General features: G+C 45.5%; 1 protein-coding gene across 2 annotated transcripts in view; it reads left to right on the forward strand.

The window, feature by feature from the left end:
- The window catches only part of PALD1 (phosphatase domain containing paladin 1), a 453,903-nt gene that overhangs the window by 391,157 nt on the left and 40,566 nt on the right, over positions 1 to 22,180 (forward strand). The window lies entirely within an intron of this gene.

Raw genomic sequence — 22,180 nt, forward strand, 5'->3', positions numbered from 1 at the left:
CCTCCTACCTGCACCCCCATCCCTTGGTCAGATCACTCGATTATTGAAACTGAAATATCCATAAAGAAAAAACCCACCACCAACAACACCAAATCCACGATCCAATTTAGAAAAACATGCTCCATGGATGCTCTCAGCAACACGCTCACCAAGGAACTAACTAACCTGGACCTCACAAATGCGGACACCGCCATGAACTCCTGGTTAACTATCACCCACGCAGCAGCTGATAAATTATGCCCCTTGACATCCAAACATATTAATCCTGCCCGTACTAACAAAAAACCCTGGTTCTCATCAGAATTAAGAACACTTAAACAAAGCCTTCAACACAAAGAACAACAATGGCGGAAGAATCCCACCACCACTGCACGGGCCTCCTACAAAACCACAATGAGCTACTATAGGGCCACTATTCTTCGTACCAAAAGGGACTTCTACGCCAAAAAAATACACGGCTTCCTGTATGACCCAAAAACTCTCTACTCATATGTTGCCACACTCACCACCCCTATTCCTCCAGCCATCCCGGAAGAAGAAGCACAAAACAAATCCTCCGAGCTGGCAGTCTTCTTCGACAACAAAATAAAAAATTTACTTATCCCGCTACTATCTTCCAACCCCAATCCCAACTCCCAGCCTCCTCCTGACCAAAACCATGCCCCACTGACACACAAACGGTCTCTAGAATCTTTTGATACTACATCATCCCTGGAAATAGAATCTATCATCAAGAAAATGAAGCCCTCTTCGCACCCTATAGACCAAATCCCGACCAAACTCCTTCTCACAATCCCTAACATCATCGCCAAACCTTTGGCCGACATCATAAACTGTTCACTCTCAAACGGTACTGTCCCGGATGCTTTAAAAACAGCCTCGCTGAAACCATTACTAAAAAAACCCAACTTGGACCCATCTAACCCCACAAATTTTCGCCCTATCGCTAACCTACCTTTCATAGCCAAGCTAATGGAGAAGCTGGTCAATACCAGACTCACTGACTACCTCGAATCCCACAACATACTATATCCATCGCAATTCGGTTTCAGGAAATGCAGAAATACAGAATCTCTCCTTCTCTCATTAACGGACAACATCCTGTTGGGTCTCGACAAAGGTCAATCATACTTACTAGCCCTGCTAGACATCTCGGCAGCGTTCGACACAGTTAACCACACAATCCTCATCAACCGTCTGATGGAAATAGGCATTTCAGGGGCTGCACTCCTCTGGTTAAAATCCTTTCTAAGCGACAGATACTATAAAGTTAAAATAATCAACAAAGAGTCTCACCCTGTAGCTGCCAAACAAGGAGTTCCCCAGGGTTCCTCTCTCTCGCCGACCCTATTCAACATATATCTTCTCCCCCTATGCCAACTCCTCAATAATCTCAACCTCACATACTTCATCTATGCAGATGATGTGCAGATCCTAATCCCCATCAAGGACCCAGTTTCAGACACCCTAAACTACTGGAATAGCTGCCTCCACACCATCAACCTCCTTCTCACAAGTCTCTGCCTCGTACTCAATACGTCCAAGACCGAACTGCTAATCATTTCCCCCAATGATAATAACCCGCTAGCCTTCAATACCAACACACCACTAACAAGTCAAGTGAGAAACCTGGGGGCATTCCTAGACTCCAGAATGAACCTCAAAAAATTCATCAACAACACCACCAAAGAAGGTTTTTATAAACTACAGGTACTAAAACAGTTACGACCTCTTCTACACTTCCACGACTACCGTTCGGTCCTTCAAGCCATACTATTCTCAAAGATTGACTATTGTAATGCTTTGTTGCTAGGTCTCCCGGCCTCTTCTACCAAACCTCTTCAAATGCTGCAAAACGCTGCAGCCAGGATCCTCACAAACTCTCGCCGCATGGACCACATCACCCCGATTCTAAAAATACTCCACTGGCTACCCATTCGCCACAGAATTCTCTTCAAGACACTTACTATTATCCACAAAACCTTATTTCAGGAATCCTCGCTCCAGCTTACCATACCCCTCAAACCACACGCCTCTGCAAGACCCACCAGATCTGCATACAGAGATTCCCTCCAGGTTCCCCCAAAAAAGTCCATTCTCCACAACACCATTGAAAAACGTGCTCTATCAACTGCCAGTCCGCATCACTGGAACTCTCTTCCGCCAGATCTCCGCCAGGAACATTGCCATATCACTTTCAGAAAAAAATTAAAAACTTGGCTGTTCGCCCAAGCATACCCCTGAAGAAACCGCAGGATCACCCCCACAGTTACATACCCCGCGGTTGCGTCCTCCTTCAGCAACTCAAAAAAGGAACTATTTCTCGGCTAACTGCACTTTAATATAACTTGCCTTATATTACACACCACGTAATTTTGTATATAATGCTTACCATGTAAACACTCACGTTTCTGCTTATTTGCTTTGTTCTCCAGTTAGAAATTGTTTAACCTATCCTTTTCTCTAACAACCAAGTTCCACATTCCCTGTTATAATGTAATTTCTTGCTTCCATTGTTAACTGGTTTTTCCCCCTAGTTCATTGTAAACCGGTACGATAAGACCTGGTCTTGAGCATCGGTATATTAAAAGAATTTAAATAAATAAATAAATAAATATCTCTCTATACTTCTCTTTATAAGTTACCACGCCACCCTTTACCACTCCCTTCCAAATGATATTTTTAATTTGATATTAGTTTTCCCATGTTATCCTCCAATTTAATTTTTTAATTTGTTACCTTCATGTTTTTTATCTAATGTATAACACTTCATTTATTTTTTACTTGTTTAATGTATAAAGCTTCATTTGTTATTTATTTGTTTAATGTATAACGCTCCGGCGTATGTTCTTGTTCTCTGTACACCGACGCGATATCTTTGATGAGCAGCGGTATATAAAAAAACCAATAAATAAATAAATAAATAAAATATACTTATAGGGCCAGTTAGGTGTGGCCCATCGGAACTCCTCCCAGGGAGTTGCCTGCTCTCTGGCCTATAAAAGGGCTTCACTTTCAGTTCTGCCTTGCCTTGCACCAGAGTTTTCTGCTCCTGGAAGTCTTGCCTTCCAGCGCTCCGTCAGGTCCATGTGCTTCATTGGAGCTCCATGTCCTGTGTTACCTGTTCCCGATGTTCATGTTCCAGTTCCGTTCCTGATGTATGTGATCCTGTTCTGATGCCCGCTACCCTTGGTTCCTCGTCGCCATCCTTCTTCATGTCCACAGCTCAAGCCTCTGGAGGGAACCTCCTGCCTGAAGCCAAGACCCGTCTTGGTCCTGTATCCTTGCCTGAAGCCAAGTTCCATCTTAGTCCTGTGTCTTGAGATCTGTCTCGCCCTCAGATACTTGAGCTTGCTCCGTCCATGCCTAAGACTCTGACTGAACCTGTGCCATTCCCACGTGGTCCGCGACCAGCCTAGAATGGGCTGTGTAGGGCGCGCCTTGGTATAGGTTTCTACAGTATCTTTGCCATGTTCCAGCTTCAGCTATTCCACACCTCATCTGGAGCCTGCTTCGCTTTCAAGCGTGGTCCGTGACCAGCCCATTGGGTCCGCCTGTTTACGGTGGCTGTGTAGGGCGCGCTGCATGGCAGCCTCAACCCAGTACTTTGCTTGCTTCTGAATCCTTGCCTGAATTCCTTGAATTCCTTGAACCTTGCCTCGTTTGAGTCCTTGTCTTCAGTGCCTTGTTCCTGAGTCTTCATTTCCAGTGCCTTGTCCTGAGCCTTCGTCTGCCCTCGTCTGGAGTCCGGCCTGCTGCTTCTTACCATTCCAGCGGCAGGTCTAAAAGGGCCGGGAACAATCTGAGGACTGTTCATTACCAACTCATGATTGTTTGTTCCAGAAGCATGCAGGTCCAGCAGAGGGTTGGACTATCAGCTTCCACCCATGCTGGGATGTGCCTCGCCTACCCTTGGTGCTTCTTGGATTCATCTGGGACTTTGCAGAGACTCAAGGGCACACAATCCCCTCGATTGGGACCGCTCCTTCGGCGCTCCCATAACAGTTTGCAAGGCCTTCCGTAACAGTATGCAAGGCCTTCCGTAACACCAACACCTTGGAGCTGACTCCCAAGTGTTAGGAATCTGCTAGGGAGTTAGCAATCTGTTATGATCTGCTCCTCCAGATGGGAAGAGTTAGCAATCTGTTATGAGTGAGCTCCCCAGGAGGGAGGAGTTAGCAATCTGTTATGAGTGAGCTCCCTAGGAGGGAGGAGTTAGCGATCTGTTATGGTTCTGATGTCTGATGGGCGGAGATATAGATGAGAGCTAGCACTCTGTTATGCTCAGCTCCTGAAGTGGGAGGAGTGAGCACACTGTAGTAAATAGGTGAATCCTTGGGCCGATGGCAGATGACAGCACCCCCAAGAGGATATGCTGAGAGGGACCACTGGCTAGGCTTGAGTATGGAGACATACACAGATAGTTCTTCTATTAGAACAGGTATTAGACAGGTATTAGAACAGGTATTAGAACAGGTATTAGACAGGTATTAGACAGGTATTAGCAGAACCACCAGAGGTGGCAGTAGTGAGCTGGTATGCCCGGCAGGGCTGAAGTCCTTCAGATACTGGAACTGCGATCCCAGGGTTGCTGATCTGTAGAGAGACTATAGATAGTGAATAGACAGGGTATGCTGTATACATAGCCAGTAGTAGATGACAATCTCACATAGAATCTTAAGAGGGCTCAGTAGCTGGAAAGAGTTAGGCCCTCGAGGAGCGAGTACCTGGTTCCAGGGAAAGCTCTGAGAGAGCGGTGTCAACTCACAATTGTCTGTATTTGTAATAGCTTCTAAGCAGTAGAGAATCTGACCCAGTATGGCATATCTTATGGCATATCTTATGTTCTTATATTCTCGAGGAGTGAGTACCGGTTCCTATCTGCAATCTGAAATAGAGAAAAGAGAGCGAGGCCCCCGAGGAGCGGGTACCCCCTGGTAAGTCCAAGGAGGCAGAGTAGCTTGGACAAATCCATATACCAAGACTGAGTAAGATTCATAGGCTTCGAATAGCAAGTGAAAATGAAGACCTTTTATGTTGGAAGCGGATGACGTCAATACAGGGGGACGCCCCTGAGGTTCGCACCCTTGCTGGTACATACTTTGGAGCACGCACGCGCCCTACGTCATCAGGAACATGGCGGATCCGCAACGTCGAGCCGGTCCGGGGACGCCGGGGAGAAGCGGCATGGAGATGCCGAGGCAGCAAGTCGTCCATCAGGCCCAGAGGGAGTCGCCACAGAGGCAGAGAGGGTGGAGCGAGGGCGAAGAGCAGGCCCGAACGCAACACCAAGCTTCTCATTTTGATGATGACTCTTCTATGTGGGACCGTATCAAAAGCTTTACTAAAAGCCAAGTAAATTACATAGAGTGCTCTTCCCTGATCCAGTTCTCTAGATACCCAATCAAAGAAATCAATTGATTCGTCTGACAGGACCTTCCCCTGGTAAATCCATGCTGCTTCTGATCAAGCAACCCACCAGATTGTAGATAGTTCACTGAATATGATCCTCCTTGAGTTCTGTTAGAGTTTGGTGTACATTAATTGAAAGTAGAAAAACATTAATTTTAACCACTAAGTTGAGCAGATGTAATCTGAAAGTATTAAGATAGCCATATATTGGAAACTCGAAAATCTGATTTTTGCATAATGACTTTCGGCTCGATCCAGTAAGGCCGCGGTAAAAACAGTGAGGTAGTGTCAGGCGCACCCTTCCTCCCCGCACGCACAGTTCTCTTCACTAACTCCCCGATACTCTCCTCTAATCGCATGCAAATGCATGCCGCGGCTGTGAAGCGTTAAGGAAGGGTTATGCCCGCGCAACCCATTTTACTGTATAGGCGCTATAACAGCGCCTATACAGTAACCTGGGTGCGCTGGTACCTGTCATTTCAAATGACATTTGAAATGACAGGCACCAGGAAGTGTAAAAAAGTTTAAAAAGTGTAAAAAACAAAAAACCTGTGTGTTATATAAAAAAATAAAACAATTTTAAATACCTGTCGGAGGGCCGTGGGTCCAGGCGGCCGGTGGGCGGCGGGCAGCCATCAGCGGCATCCGGTAGTCCCTTCTCCCTTCCTCCCTCCCTCCCCTGCCTGGATGAGCGCCAAAATCGCACGGGCGGGTCGGCAGCGGGGGGGGGGGGGGCGGCAGCAGGATCCGGGAGCGGCGGGTAGGCAGCAGCGGGGTCCGGGGGGGCAGGGGCAGCGGCAGCGGGGGGGGGGGGGGGGCAGCAGCAGGGGGGCGGCAGCAGGATCCGGGAGCGGCGGGTAGGCAGCAGCGGGGTCCGGGGGTGGCAGCGAGATCCGGGGAGCCAGCAGCGGCAGCATGTTCGATCGCGCAGGCAGGTAGGTGGCAAAGTAAAGATGGCCGCCAGCACGGGAAAATCGTGCAATTGGCCGCTGAAGACGTGACGTCACACCCCGTGACGCCAAACGTCGTGAAGTCACGTCTTCAGCGGCCAATTGCACGATTTTCCCGTGCAGGCGGCCATCTTTACTTTGCCACCTACCTGCCTGCGCAATCGAACATGCTGCCGCTGCTGGCTCCCCGGATCTCGCTGCCACCCCCGGACCCCGCTGCTGCCTACCCGCCGCTCCCGGATCCTGCTGCCGCCCCCCCGCTGCCGCCCCCCCCCCCCCCCGCTGCCGCTGCCCCGGACCCCCCGGACCCCGCTGCTGCCTACCCGCCGCTCCCAGATCCTGCTGCCGCCCCCCCCCGCTGCCGACCCGCCCGTGCGATTTTGGCGCTCATCCAGGCAGGGGAGGGAGGGAGGAAGGGAGAAGGGACTACCGGATGCCGCTGATGGCTGCCCGCCGCCCACCGGCCGCCTGGACCCACGGCCCTCCGACAGGTATTTAAAATTGTTTTATTTTTTTATATAACACACAGGTTTTTTGTTTTTTACACTTTTTACACTTACCATAGCAGGCCCGAGCCTTGCTACTTTTTCGTTTGTTTTTTTTTGCCCTGGTCCCGTCCGGTCTCCTGCAGCCCCGTCCGGTCCGGACGGGGCTGCAGGAGACCAGACGGGACCAGGGCGGGTAAGCAATGTTTTTACCCTACACTACACTACACTAACTCCTACTAGGGGGAGGCGGTAAACTAGCAGGTTAAGGCCGCGGCAGAACAGCGGGTTACGGAGGAGATAATATCAGCGCCCGTTACAGTATCGCAGGGGAATAGCTAATTCCTTCATTATACAGCTTTTTCGTTCATTTACATGCCGGGTGCGGAAAGGGTTATGCGTCTGTTTTCAGAAGCGATACGGACGCGTGAAACTGGACACTGTATCGCCGAACTGCCTTGCGCGCCCGAATTGTGCGCTACGAGCACGTTACAGACGGGCAATCCTCGAGCGGACGATACTGGATCGAGCTGTTTGTCAGCCATTTTGTTTGTCCATGACGTCATTGATGACACATTTTGTCACATCAATAACACATTTCAATAGTTTTTTCCTTTCATTCTTGCTCGTTATTTTCTTTGAATTTCTAATATGTCAGATATTCACAATAGTAAAAACATTAGTAAAATTTGACAGTTTCAGTGGACTTACACTGAAGGGAGATTGAGGCCTTTCCTGGATTTACAGACAGATTGTTATTGCAAGAGAGATTCAAGTTGAACTCCCTCCCGACGATTCTGCCTTTCATTCAACCGAGGGATTAGATGTGAGCTTTGGATCCGAAAGACACTTATGGGAAGATTGCCATTCCCACCACCCATCAAAAATTTCTCATGTTTATGGTGAATGACATGCACTACCAGTATAAGGTGCTTCCGTTTGGCCTCTCAGCAGCTTTAAGAATGTTCAATTGATGTCTCGTAGTTGTAGCTGCAAAGCTTACTTGGCAGTGAGTTTGCATGTTTTTGTACTGGGAATCCCTCAGTATGATCATTCTGCTTCTCTAGTCCATGTGGTGCCTGGTCACTTTCTTGAAGTCCAGCTTAATCCCGCCCCAAAGGATACAGTTCATAGGTGCCTGGATAGACTCACTTCAGGAGAAGGCATTTCTTCTTGTTAAAAGAGCTAGAGTTTTAATGGGTCTGGTGAGGCCCTTTACAGCAGGACCGGATGTCAGCAAGGTCAATCCTTGGTAAGGGTGCTTTGAGAAGGATCTCTGTGAAGCCAGGCTACTTTGGTGGCAGTGGAGAAACAGAAAGATAATTACAGCAAAATGAGATTGCATTGATCAGACTTGTAGAAATTAAAGCTGTTGAAATGCTGAAGTATGTTCAAGGTTGGACCCATATGTTAAAGGTCAGCATTAAGTTTCATTTCTGCCTTCTGGGCTCAATTTACAAGAAATCATGAGATCCATATTTAGTCACTGTCTGGATAGCAAAGTTAGCTCGATGAACTTATTCACTTCAGAGATTTCACCAGTTGTGCATTTAGGGGATGCAGTATGGCCTATGTGGATTTCTGTAAAACCTTTAACACTGAGCCACATCCATTAGAGGATTTGTGAGCAAGCTGGAAGAAAAATTATAAACTGGGAAAGCAACAGGATTCGGAGAGTGGTAGTTAATGGGGTTCACTCTGGTGGAGGGAAAATGACCAGCGGAGTGTCACAAGGGTTAGCATTAGGTCTAGCTGTCTTCAATGCTATTAGTGACACTGGGGAAGAGTTAGAAGAGAAAGTGTCCCTGCCAGAGGGGGTAAAGAAGATGAAAGATGACTCTAAATATTTGGAAGGATAGATTGGCAACTACATGTTAATAAAAAAAAAAAAAAAGTAATAATGCAAAATCATACATTAGGAATGCAAAAATCCAAGGGCCTTTTGGAGGTGAAGAAATAGCAGTCCTCAAACAGAAAGGAGTCCTGTATGTGTGTGTGGGGGTGGGGTCGTCATATCGAGTGACCTCAAGATAGCTATATCAGTTTGACAAAACAGTTGAAAAAGTGAATAGTATATTTGGGTGCACAAAGAGAGGCTTGATTAGTGGAAAGAAGGAAGTAAGTCCTAAAGTCATGATCTCCCTCAACACCACCCCCCTCCCCCTTTGAGTTCTGCGTTCAGTTCTAGGCTGGAGATCAAGTGTACAAAAGAACATCATTAGGATAGAAGTAATTCAAAGGAGGACCCTGAAATGAGTGCATTGCTTGTACTGTAAGCCATACATAGTGTGAAAGGGATTTACCCTCTAAAAGAAAAAAGCGTGGTAGAGAGAGGGAGAAAAGATTAAAACCTGTAACAGCACAGTAAGCAGGTACAAATCAGCACACTGGGTGTGGACCAAGTGGAACGTTTCCTCTCTTCATCCGGGCTTCTATTTTCAACATTCAGACCTATCCCCTTCTCCTTTGGCGTGGGGGCCTCTGGGATGCTCCGAGCCATAGGATTTATATAGGATATGCAGCAGACCCAATTAACACTGGGCTTATATTTAGAAATGAGGCATAATTTGGACTCCAGATGGGGGTCACAGTAATTCCTGTCTGTTTCTGCCACACTTCCTTCCTTCCTGCCCTCTGCTGCTGCTCCTCCTCCGTAATGCAGCCTGTTTTTTTATGACACAGTTCATGCCTTCTGTCAATGTGGGCCGAAGCCTGGGAGATGTCATCAGATTACCCAGGCAATAATTATATTGGCTTGCAGAAGCCATGAATAAATGAGCTGCAGCCCTTTGTTAGGATCCGCGCGGAATGCAGCTTCTTCCTCTTCTGAGGCTTGTGTGGTCTGACCAAGACTGTCTGAAGTTCTGGAGAGGCTGCGGTGTGTGTCACTGTCTCTCTGGTATTTACTTGGAGCACGTTCTGCATGTTGTGATCCTCTCCTTCCCACTTTATTGACAGTTGGGCCTGAATGCCTTAAGTATGGGCCATCTCCCGCCCCACTCTTTCCTCTGCCAGGATAGCAGGCTAATTTTAGTAGTCTCACCACATGGCTCATGAAACTCTGGTTTTGCTTCAGCCATCATGAATTACCACCTGCTGTGCATTCCCATCCCTATGTATCTTAATCGTCGGTTATCTGTGCTCAGATTTTAAAATCTTCAGGCTAAGGCCCACAATCACCTGTACCTTGCATGGTTTCAGTCTGTTTTCTGCAATTCCTCTGTGAAAAGTTCCTTGGAATATATATTGCTGAGTATATAGGCAACTTATGGAAGTAATTTTCAGAGTTACACCGTAGTTATGCACGTAAAATTGGCATATACACATGTATATGCTAGTTTGAAAACATTGAAAGCATGCATTTACTTGCAGTGTCGTGCATAAATGTTAAGAGGGAAAAAAGAGGTGATTTAGGGGCATTCCAAGGCAGGGTTTTTCTTTTATAAGCAGGTTACGTGCATGAATTACCAAACTTGTCTGTGCGCTTTTACTCCTGCTAATTAAGTTACGGAAGTGAAATTGCAATTGTCTTTTGTTTGCAGGTTTTGGCCGGGAGGTCTGGATTGGGGGGGGGGGGGGGGCAGGGGGAAGTGCTGGGGAGTTTGGGTGAACTGGTGGATGTGTCAGCGTGAACTGGTGATTCCAAGTATGGACACAAGCATTTTCATTCGCTGTTTACACGCATACTTTATAAAATACCTGCCTCCATGTACAACAAGGGTTATTACTCGCATATGCCTAAAAAAGACCATATGGCCCATCTAGTCTGCCCATCTACACCAACTGCTCAGCACTACAATCCCTACCACTCCCTCAGAGATCCCCTGTGCTTATCACATGCTTTTCTGAATTCAGACACCGCCCTTGTCTCCACCACCTCCAATGGGAGGCCGTTCATTGATCCACCACCTTCTCTGAAAAGAAATATTTCCTTACATTACTCCTAAGTCTATCTCCTTTCAATCTCATCTCCTTTTGAAAGAGGCCCACCTCCTGTGTATTGAAACCTTGGAGGTAAATAAATTTCAATGAGTTTACAAATACTAAGGCCCTCTCAAGGATAATGACTTGAGAGAAGGAAGTAGCCCTGCTTGACTGAAGCCCACCCTGTGACAGGGAAGAATAAGATGCATGATGTGAGCAGCCAGGCTTAAGAGGTAAAGTCCCTTGGCTCAGAAACAGAAAGTTATGGAATACTGCAGCAAATGTTGAACCATTACACAGCACCTGTTGCGGTGGACTCTCTACATCAAGCTAGGTTGAGAGAACATTGTACAAATCTCATCTTTGGGTGAGTTTCCTAACTCCGAATGACAACAAATCTTCACAAGAGTGCACTGTTCTGTTCGTACATCTCACTCTGAATGTCAAAGTGGCCCCTAACCCCTACACTAATACCTAAACCTCACCTCGAGTAACTAGGAGGGCCTCCTATACAGGTATAAATACCTAACTACTATGAGGGTCTTATAGCTAGGTTCTCTCTCTCTCTCTCTCTCTTCTCCCCCCCCCCCCCCACATGGTGGTAGGTAGCTTAAGAGACTAAAAATGCAATTGCGAAAACATCGCAAAGTGCAATAAAGCCATGTCACACAGCTTAACACAAATGAAAAAGGTGTAGTTGTTTGCCACGTTAAAACTGTGCAATAAGGCTTCACAATTTGCGAAGCCAGCCCACTTGGCCTGAAATCCCGCCCCAAACTCCACCCCTTTTCTAAATTAGCATTTCCTAGCGTGTAGCCAGATGGACTCAGGACCAATGGGTATTGTGTTCTCTGATAGCAGATGGGAGATGGAGTCAGATTTCAAAGCTGACATCAGCCTACATATACCCGTGCAGCATGCTTAGCTCTTCAGTATTTCTCCGTGTGCCATAGCAGATGCGGACACTATCCAAAAGAATAGTGTAACATTTAGAAGAAAGAAGTAAATTTACCTTTAAGAAGAGAGCTCCGCTTCTTCTGTGGTGAAACTTAATGATCCCTCCCCCAGTCGAGACTTTCCTGAGGTCGATTCAATATCCCTCAGAGGTGAGCCTTAGTCTACCGGCTGATTCCCGATGTGAACGTTGCCTCCAGTGTGGCTGAAAGACAGCGGGTGCAGATTCAAGTGCGGCGGTGAAGGTATTTCCCTCTCCCTCCGCAGCTGGAGACCGCCCGGCACGTGACCGGTAAGCGCCGAGACCAGATAAGGTAGAAACCTTTTCTCCTAAGTCTCCGGTCTCCAAAGCTCAAACAGCCATACCGACTTTTCTCCGACGAGGTTTAAATCTGGTTGAGCAGCCTTCCTCTGGCTAGGCCTCGATCTGGTCAAGGGTCCACACACGTGGAGACACTCTGGGGGGGGGCTGCCATCTTGTTGCCGGGGTCATCGGCGCCATCTTCCCCCCTTGCCATCAGTACACGCGGAGCAGGTCAGAAGCCCAAGGCGCCTAACTTGAGCACGTCTGTAGGGATACATGCTTAACTGCGCGCACAACTAGGCCGCACACACAACTGCGCGCATAACTGTGCCACGCGCACAAAATCCACCGCCTGCACGCATAACTTGTGCGTACGTACTGCGCATAACTTCTGCACTCCCAACGCACACAACTAAGAGCATCCGCGCACATAACTCTCGCACGGATGAGATTTCAAGCTCTTACATGCGCACAAGGGACCCTTCCTTTGCCCAGCCTGCCACTTGAGAGCTGCTCAGCCTGATTTAGAATCCCTTCTGTGCCAGCAGTGCGAACAGAACCAGTGAGAGCCCAATCAAGACCTCCCACAGCCAGGAGCGGGATCCGGAACCACTGATGATGGCACCCCGGACCTAACTACGTCCAACTTGGCGCCCCCACAGGAAAGTTCCTCCGGGGCTACCACTACAATCCCTCCTGGCATCAGCATGGACCCAGGAACCTTCTCCTGGGTGGAATTTTTCAAAGGGCTGCAAACCTTTGTCCAGGCGCAACCAGCCCTGGATTTCCCCTTGCCTCAAACTCTGTGGGAAGCACAAGCCCTTCCCAGCACCTCCCGAGGCTCTCGAGACATGCCTCTCCGATCCAAGATCATCCCGGATGGGGATCCAGACACCTCAGAGGGGGGAACAAACTCCCTGGAAGAAGGGGAAATCCCTCCAGGGATGGAGCCATACCGGACCATGCTCCGATTCTTCCACAAAGACGAATTACCAGCCCTCATGTCCCAAACTATGAAGACACTGGGTCTCCCAGGCACAGACCCTACATTGGAACCTAAACAAAATACCATGTTGGTGTACCTCCAAAAAGCCTCATGCTATCAAGAATGCAGTCTTTAAGATCACGAGGCATAGAGGCAGGCCGCTTGTTGGTCTGAAGGACTCCCCTGATAGGAAGTCTAGTACTAGGTTGAGGTTCCATAGAGGCACCGGCCACTTTAGAAGTGGCCGAAGTTGTTTAACTCCTTTCAGGAAGCGAGACACATCAGGATGAGTTGATAGTCTGATGCCGTCTGCTTCGGACCTGAAACAGGCCAGTGCAGCGACTTGAGTTGAGAGACAACCCCTTCTGCAAGCCATCCTGTAGGAATTCTAGGATCGTGGGAATCTTGGCTGTCCTCAGAAGGAGGGTGCAGTCTTCACACCAGGTTTCACATACTCTCCAGATCCGTATGTAAGACAGAGATGTGGAGAACTTGCGTGCTAAGAGCAGGGTGTCAATCACGGCTTTTGAGTAGCTGCGCTTCTTTAGGTTAGTTCTCTCAAGGGCCATACCATAAGAGAGAATCGAGCTGGGTCTTCGTGGGAGATTGGTCCTTGCTGAAGAAGGTCCCTGTATGGCGGTAGACGCAGAGGATTCCCCGCCAATAGTCTTCGCATGTCCGCGTACCATGGTCTTTTTGGCCAATCCGGGGCGACTAGTAGGACTAGTCCCCTGTGGTGGCGGTGACAAGGTCCTCCCTTTACACCTTCTCCGGTTCTACCACCTGGATGTACAGGCCAGGTAGGATACAGCCTTTGCAAGGGCAGCACTAAATGGGCCACGGACAGCCTCCCACCCGGTAGGGGAGTAGCTTTTGTACATCCCATTGGTCCTGAGTCCATCTGGCTACACGCTAGGAAATGGAGAAATTACTTATCTAATAATTTCGTTTTCCTTAGTGTAGATAGATGGACTCTGCATCCTGCCCATGGCTGCTCCAGAAATAGAGAACCTCGGATATCAATCTCGAGACTATACGGGTAAGTCTCGGCCTACCTTTATGTTAAGACACCCACAGTTAACTAGGTGTCGGCGTTTATTGTTTCAGCACACTGGCGGTCTCCAGTGCCAAAAACTTTTTATATATATAATCAGTTGAACCTGTTCAAAGTTAATCAAGTATACTCAAGTGTAATCAAGTATCAAGCAACATATATCCACACTGGCTTTTCGAGGAGAATACTGAAGAGCTAAGCATGCTACACGGGTATATGTAGGCTGACGTCAGCTTTGAAATCTGACTCCGTCTCCCATATGCTATCAGGAGCACACTATACCCATTGGTCCTGAGTCCATTTGTCTACACTAAGGAAAACAAAATTATCAGGTAAGTAATTTCTCCATTGCACCATGCATTATGGTGCTTTTTGCATGCGAAAAATGCCTTAATATATGAGAAAAGCCCATAACGCAGCTTGGAAAATAACCCCCTATGTTTGTAAAGTGCACTTAAGTGGGTAAATCCTATGGACAGTGCAATGGCATATAGTATAGCAATTTTCAAAAGTCCACTTAAATGGGTAAAGTGCATTTACATTTGTAAAACCCATTTTTAAGCATGTAAATGCTTTTGAAAATCAGGCCCATACTGTACATATGTAATAATTGTAACAATTTGCACATAATAACCCAGAATTAAACGCCGAGACAGGTATTTGACACAGTATGCATCTGCTCTGCTTCTGAAAATACTTACTTGCGCATGTACCTGGAATCGGCAGTTTTCTGATATTTCCACTAATTCATCAGACCTTCACCAGTTCATCTAAACACTCCACCATGTTACCCTGAACCCCCACTATTTCATGCAACATCCCACTCAAAATTTGCAGAGCAAAATCATGTCCATTTTTAATTGCATGAGTCAATTAGCAGATTTAGAAGTGTTAAGACAATGTTTAATATTGTGTACACTTACACGGCTTGCAAAATAGCAATTTGGATGCATGCTTCTGAAACCTCCTTAGACCACCCCTTTTTCCCCCAAGTTGAAGCATGACACTGCAAGTACATGTGTACTCTCAACTTTTATAAATCGCATATCCGCATGTACATGCTACTTACATACATAAATGCTGTTTATGCACACAGCCCCCACAGTATCTCTCTTTGAAAATCATCTCCACTGATTGTTTTTTTCAAATCTATGTGCATCGCTTCCAAGCAAAACTTTACCTGCACAAAAAGCAGATGCAAGTGACCGCACCTACTTTGTGCTATGGCAATTTTTTAATTAGATTGTAAGTTAATCACTTTACTAATGTGGGAAATTTTTATTTTATTGCACATTCTATTATATTTTATATTTTGTTTATTGTTTTTAGTATTGTATTTTTTATAATGTTGACAATAATTCTGCTGCATCTTGCCTTGAGCACCATAGTGGAAAAGTGAGTAATAAATAAAAAGTAAACACTTGTATATACTTGCCATTTTAATGAAACTAGAGTTAGTCTGTTTGGGGACTTCCAATAATTTGCCTTATATTTTCTGGCCTCCATTTACAGATGCACTATCAGAGGATATTTGATGGCCTAGAGAAATGTATTTCCCAATAAATTAGTACTGAGTATTCTACTAACTGAATATTCAGGATATGACTTCCAAGCAATACATCTTTATGACTGGGTATGTCCACATGAAAAAGTGAAACTTGCTGCTCACAATTTCACTGACATATTTATCCCTATCGTGTCCAACATCACTGGAATGTAGTATAAAGAGTATAGAAATTATCTTGCACCATGCACTGACTGTTACCTTTAGAGCAGCCAGCCTTCTATAAATTGAGGCTCACGCTTCATCTGACATCTGTTGAACCATATGTTTATCCAATGCAGTTCTGTATGTCTCAAATATTTCATAAAATTTCCTTTTAAGCAAAGAATACAATAGGAAAAGTATACCTTCTCAAATTTGTGTGAATTTTTGATTATAATTAGTCTTCTAGAGTTGTTTTGTGAAAAGAACCTTTTAGTTGTAGAAACTTGAATACTGGGACGGTTTCCAAATTTAATTTCTCCTTAAGCACCTGAGCAGTAATAAGCTTACCCTTTTGAAATGGAAGCCCACATTGCTAATCCCTGCTTCATTCCATAGACAAAAAGTTTTCATTAAAAAAAAAAAATTGTAGGGAATCTCGAGTTATACCAAAGAGGCAAAAAGAGGTTGGAAAGAATGTTGGCTCAACCCAACTCAACTCATAATTTCTTCTCATAGTTGACCTACAGCTAAGATCATGGTGGGGGTATGTTATGGGTAAATGGGTTTGAAATTTATTAGCTGGCCAGAGGAAAGCCAGAAGGCTTTTTTCAGGGGTTTAAAGTTTGTTGCCATCTGTTTGCTATAGTGAAGGATGGTCAGGCCTTCTCAGCTGCCAATTTAAATAACACCTTGGCGGTGGTAGTAGATTGGCTAAGTGAGAACAAACTCAAAGCCTGAAAAAACTGAGTAGTTGTTTCTGGATAGATATAGAAATTAATTAATAGTATTTCCATTGGAGAGCTTAATTAAAACCCACATATTTTTTCAAGAGCTTGGATGTTTTTTAGACCCCCACCCTAATAATGGAAAAATAAATTGTTGCAGTGGTATGGGGTTGGGTTGTTTTTTTTTTTTCTAACTTGCATATGGTTAGGCAGATTTGCACATTTCTTAATTTAAAAAAATCACCTACTCATTAGTCACAAACAGAATTGATTTCTGTAACAGTTCATACCAGGCCTTGCCAAAAATGAGTATTAAGAGATTGCAGTTGTTAGGAAAGAAGAACTATGCCCATGTTACTCAATTTCTCAAAACATTTCATTGGATAATGATTGAAAGTAGGATTCTGTTTAAGATGTTATGTCTTGTTTTTAAGGTTTTGCATCTTGGCAAACCTAAATATTTGGCAGATCTGCTAACAAATTATAACCCTCACCCTCCATAATTCTTCTTTCTTTGTAGCAGGCGTTGCTGAATGTACCAGGTTTAATTGAGGTGAAACTGGTTTCTACCAGAGGGCCTTTAATTATTATGCACCAGTTCTCTGTAACTTAATTCCTAGTGAACTATTCCAGGAATTGAACTATTTATCCTTTTGTAAGAAAGCTGAGGCTTGGCTTTTTACTCAAGAATTTCCTTAATCTTTTTTTTTTTTTTATGGCACTCTTATAAACTGAAGAAGTAGAGTTTGAGAGGTTTAAGGGAATGGCAGAATATACAGAAATTAATGCTTCCTGAATATGATGATGACGTACTGTCTGATGGCAGTACAAACAGTGGTTATTTTAAATGGGGAGTTTTGGAAAGGATAATGAGTTTTAAGATGAAGATTGTATAAATTGTATTCGTAATAATGTCTGTATTTAGTTGTAACCATGTATATGTTAAGCTGTGCATTTTTGTGGATTGGTAACGCACTCTGGGCTGTAATGATAGGATATGTAAAGAAATCAATGAATTAATCACCAATACTGCTTTTTCAGATATACCCAGTACTTTTCCAAGACCTCCTCTACACTAATTGCTAACATTTGTTTTAATGGTTTCTTGCTTTGAGTAAATATGGCCCTAGATATTCTCTGCTTTTTTTCATTTTCCACACAAATCTGGATATAGCACCATTACGTTTTTATAAAAGGTTTCAGGTTTACAAATAGATAATATCTGAAAAGAGAAAGTAGACCTGTGAAAGTATAAAGAATCCTCACCAATATACGTAAAATGGACCACATCACTCCCATCCTAAGAGACCTCTACTGGCTCCCCATCTCGTTCAGAATCCTCTACAAAAGTCTCACCATCATTCACAAAACCCTTTACAACCATGACCTTAACTGGATGAATGACTCTCTCTTTTTTCACTCCTCCAACAGACCCACCAGATCTGCCTACAAAGGGACCATACATACACCTACACCCAAACTCACTCACCTCGGCTCCACAAAAGATCGGGTGCTGTCCATTGCAGGACCCACAATTTGGAACTCAATGCTTCCCAATCTACGATTAGAACCAAACTCACATATGTTCAGAAAACGATTAAAGACCTGGCTCTTCCAACAGGCATTTAACTAGCTCCCTCAGCTTTTCTCCATGTATACTGTACGCCCGTTTTACCTTGTCACCCGCCGCTGCCTCACGCTACTTAATACGTTGATATATGACTTGTAATTAGTTTCTTCACTGTTTATGTTTCTCCTGTTTTATGTATTTGCATTAGTTCCAGGATAACTTACTAATTCCTCTCTTCCATTCCAATATGCATATTACGTTCGCATCTCCCAGTTTGATGCTCCCTGTTTTCTGTAACTGATTTCCCTGTTCCCCTTGTTCGATGTAAACCAGCATGATGTCTCTGACGAATGTCGGTAAAAAAAAGCCTTAAATAAATAAATTAAATAAATAAATGACCGCAATTTCTGCCTAAATACAATAAATAATAGGATAGCCAAATTTCGAGATGCGGTTTAAGATGTGCAAACAGAGGCAGAAAGTTCAAAGTTGATTGTTTCTCCACACTACTTGAAATGTAGACCCTCAGATATTTTAGAGTTCCAGAGCACCATGTAAGAGGAAATTTCAGATCTTACAAATTTGGGGCCAGATTCATTAAAGCTTTTCTCTCATTTTGTGTCTATTGGACAAACGCTTAGTGAATCAGGTACTTGGTTTGTGCCTTTGGATTCAGAGGTGTCATCTCAGTCTTATCCAGATTAACTTTGCAACCAGTTAACGTAACCAAACTCTTCAAATATTGAAGAGTCTTGTGGTTAGACATGGGGAAGATGGGTGATAGAAGAAGCTATGTGGGGATCTTACCCAAGATGGTGGAGTACAAAGGAGAAAGGCAAAAAGACTGCCCTGGATAAGTAGAAATTGCACTCTGTGGCTGGCATTTGGGAAGTATCCCTAGCAGTGTGGACAGGATAACTGGGCAGACTGGATGGGACAGATGGTCTTTTTCTGCCATCATTTACTATGTTACCGGTCGACGTTTCTAAAATTGGTTTCAAGGACAAAAGAGGTTCGTGCGCCAAATTAAGACATTGTCAGCAGAGAAAGATAGTTTGTTGGATGCCAACCCCTCCTTTGTAATTTCTTTTTAATCCATGGGCATGATACATGCCTGCTGTGTTAGGACACTGTTGTTCCAGCGGTCTTATCCTGAAGTGAGACATACTGCATGGCATTTGGATAAACGGTGAAATGCAAAATCCTGAAAACTGAATGTACTTGCACAGCTGTTTGATCACAGCCCGAGTGAAAAGGTCATTTCTCCTTTATAGCATAAACCCAGGGTCACATTCTTGGCAAGAAGTAGCTCTCCTTTAGTTCTGTGACTCATTTCCTTGGTCAAAATGTTCCTGTAGCCACTTCACTGGCTATAATTTTGTACGTGACTGGCTTTCTTCAAAGTGTGGGCTGAGATCTTACACCACAGTAAACATTTGTTTCCCTGGCAGAAAGTATTTTTGATGCATTTCAGGTGTAACATCTTCTTCTCCAGGACACAGCACAGCATAGCCTGGAGTGGAAGAGTAGCCTAATGGCAGGAGCAGCGGGCTAAGAACTGCTTTCCCCACTGACATTCATTTCACCTTTCATTACCTCAGGCAAATCGGGTAACTCACCTTAGACTCGAATTTGGAAAGTCGAGTAACTAAATTCAAATCCAGTCCCATTCTAATTTTCTGGCATAGCGTGAGGAAAGTATATTGGGGGCCCACTCCCTATGAAAATGTAAATGCGCAGAGTAGACGAAGAGTAACTTGTACTTGTCGGAGGAGGAGAAGTAAACAAGCTGGTGAATGCCGGCCTCCCCTCTCCTCCAAATCCCATAATTCCACACACTCAGCATTATATGGCGGTAAATCCCAGAGGGGTAGATGGCACTGTGCAGCTTTACACCTTCTTATTGTGGACGCAAGTCATGGTGCCTGTGCAGAAAGTGGGTCATACTTAAAACCCCACTAAAATACATCCCTTCCCTTCCTCTCCCCCTTTTCACTGCCATCCTACACCCTTATCTGGCGGGTCTGGCCAGCTCTTCTCCCGCTGGCAGGGCCAGGCCTCCCCGCCAGGGGTGATCTTTGTTGGCAGAACCAGCCAGTTCTTTTCCCGCTAGAGTGGCCTGGCCTCCCTGCCAGCAGCCATCTTCATCAATGGATGCGGCCGGCTCTTCTGCCGCTGGCAGGGCCTGACCTTTTTGCTAGTGGTTGTCTTCACCAGAGGGTCCGGGTTGCTTTTCCCTTGCTGGAAGTGATTTATTAAAGGATTTCAGTGATTTTTCGTAGTGCATTTCAGTTAGGTATAAGGTAAACCTAGTCATTTAGATATTTCGGTTCCTTTTACTTGTTACTCTGTTGTACTTTATGGGGGGTAATGTTGTAGCAGCCCATGTGCAAGACTTGGCAAGTACATTGAAAGTTATAGCAACTTATTAGCATATGTTTGCTTTGAAAATTATCCCACTAAAACTACCTGTACACAATAGCACCGTCTAATTCATAAGCAGACTTTTTTGAAGTAAATTTCCACACTTTTGAAAATGCCAGAAGTCTGTGCGTAAGTGCAAAACTCACCCTAGCCTTGTGCTCAGGAACGCCGGTGCACAGTACCAGCAAACCTTGGCATATACAGAATATATGTGAGTAAGTTTACCTGCATATCAGGCAGGCAGTTTTATAACGAGCCATTTTTACAGGTAAAGTACTCTTTTGCCTGCAAAAAAAAAATGGCTTTGAAACGTTACCCTCCCTTTGGCTGTAGAAGTGGCGAGATTTCTTTCTGTATGGTGAAAAGACTGATGAAATCTACATCTGATGCAAATCTTTGCTGCTGCAATCCTGTGGGCCTGATCCTATGAGATTTTAAACTAGGCTGATCTACGCTTGGGTAGTGAACTTTCAGTGACCGCCATGCTCCTGATGTCTTAGGAGGAAACACTCTTCCTTCTGCCGAACCAATGTCCAGACATTATATTTAGGAGCTTTCCACCCCAGACAACTCAAAGCTCCCAGTTCTTCCAGAAGACTCCCAGGCTGCCTGCATTCCCTCCCCCCTGACTGCAGCCCCCAAGTCTCCCGGGTCAACGGGAACCGGAGCCCAGATTTGCAACTTCCCTTCCTGTGTTAGCAGCATAGGGGCGATCGGAGCCTTGCGCATGCTCATGGTCCAGGCACTGCCCCTCCTCCTCCCCACAAGCTGCTTCTTCTGTGAGGAGGAAGCAGGTAGGTGACAGAGTTTACTATCTAGAAGGCTGGCCAGAGGAAAGATAGCTCCAGCCATCCAGCCCCACAGGAAAGAAGATGAGGTAGAGGGAAAGGAGAAGATTACCTACCTCAAGAATAGAAGGGACCATGGGGGTGGGAGGGTTGGGACACCCAAAACCCACTCCTGAAGTCTGATACAAAGGGAAGGGGTAGAAAACGGAGTCAAGGAACTCTGGCAGCAGCTCCCCATCCAGGAGGAGTCAGAAGGAGGAAAAGAGAGGAGGCAGAACCCAAAATGGGAGAGAGAAAGAGAACTTCACAAGAGGGTAAACCCTGGGAAAAGAGAAGACGGGGCCGAGTTAGGCCGATAGTCACAGATATTGAGGGAATGTTGGAAAGTATAGGTAGTCCCTCAGACAGAACTAGGGTTTTGTTGGGTTTTGCGGAGTCCATTTCTGTATAAATACTCACTTTAAAAGGATGTCACTGCAAATGAACTTCATCTGTTTGGAGAGCAAAAGAGTCAGTTGTGGTTCTGGGCACAACTGTGAATCTTGGAAAATGGGTCATCGCAGCGTGCAACAGGAAAGCAGGAGCAGCAGCACAGGGACCTGGGACCGCATGCATCTCTGCCTGTGCCCAAGCTGCCACTGCCACACTGAGTAAAGGCACAATCAGGGCTCTGCAGACTGTAACCTGGGAAACCTGGGATGAGTGCAAACATAGGAGATAGGGAAAGAAGAGACAGAGGAGAAATTATTGCAGGGGAAGGGGGAGATAGAGCCAGAGGAAAGATAGGATGAGGCATGGAAAGAAACAGCTAGAGATGGGGAGGAGAGAGAGACAGAGGTAATGGAGGAGTGGGGAAGAGAGAGATGGAGATAGGGGTAAAAGAGAACCAGAGGGGAG

The sequence above is a fragment of the Rhinatrema bivittatum genome, chromosome 7, assembly GCF_901001135.1.
Source record: "Rhinatrema bivittatum chromosome 7, aRhiBiv1.1, whole genome shotgun sequence".
Taxonomy (NCBI): domain Eukaryota; kingdom Metazoa; phylum Chordata; class Amphibia; order Gymnophiona; family Rhinatrematidae; genus Rhinatrema; species Rhinatrema bivittatum.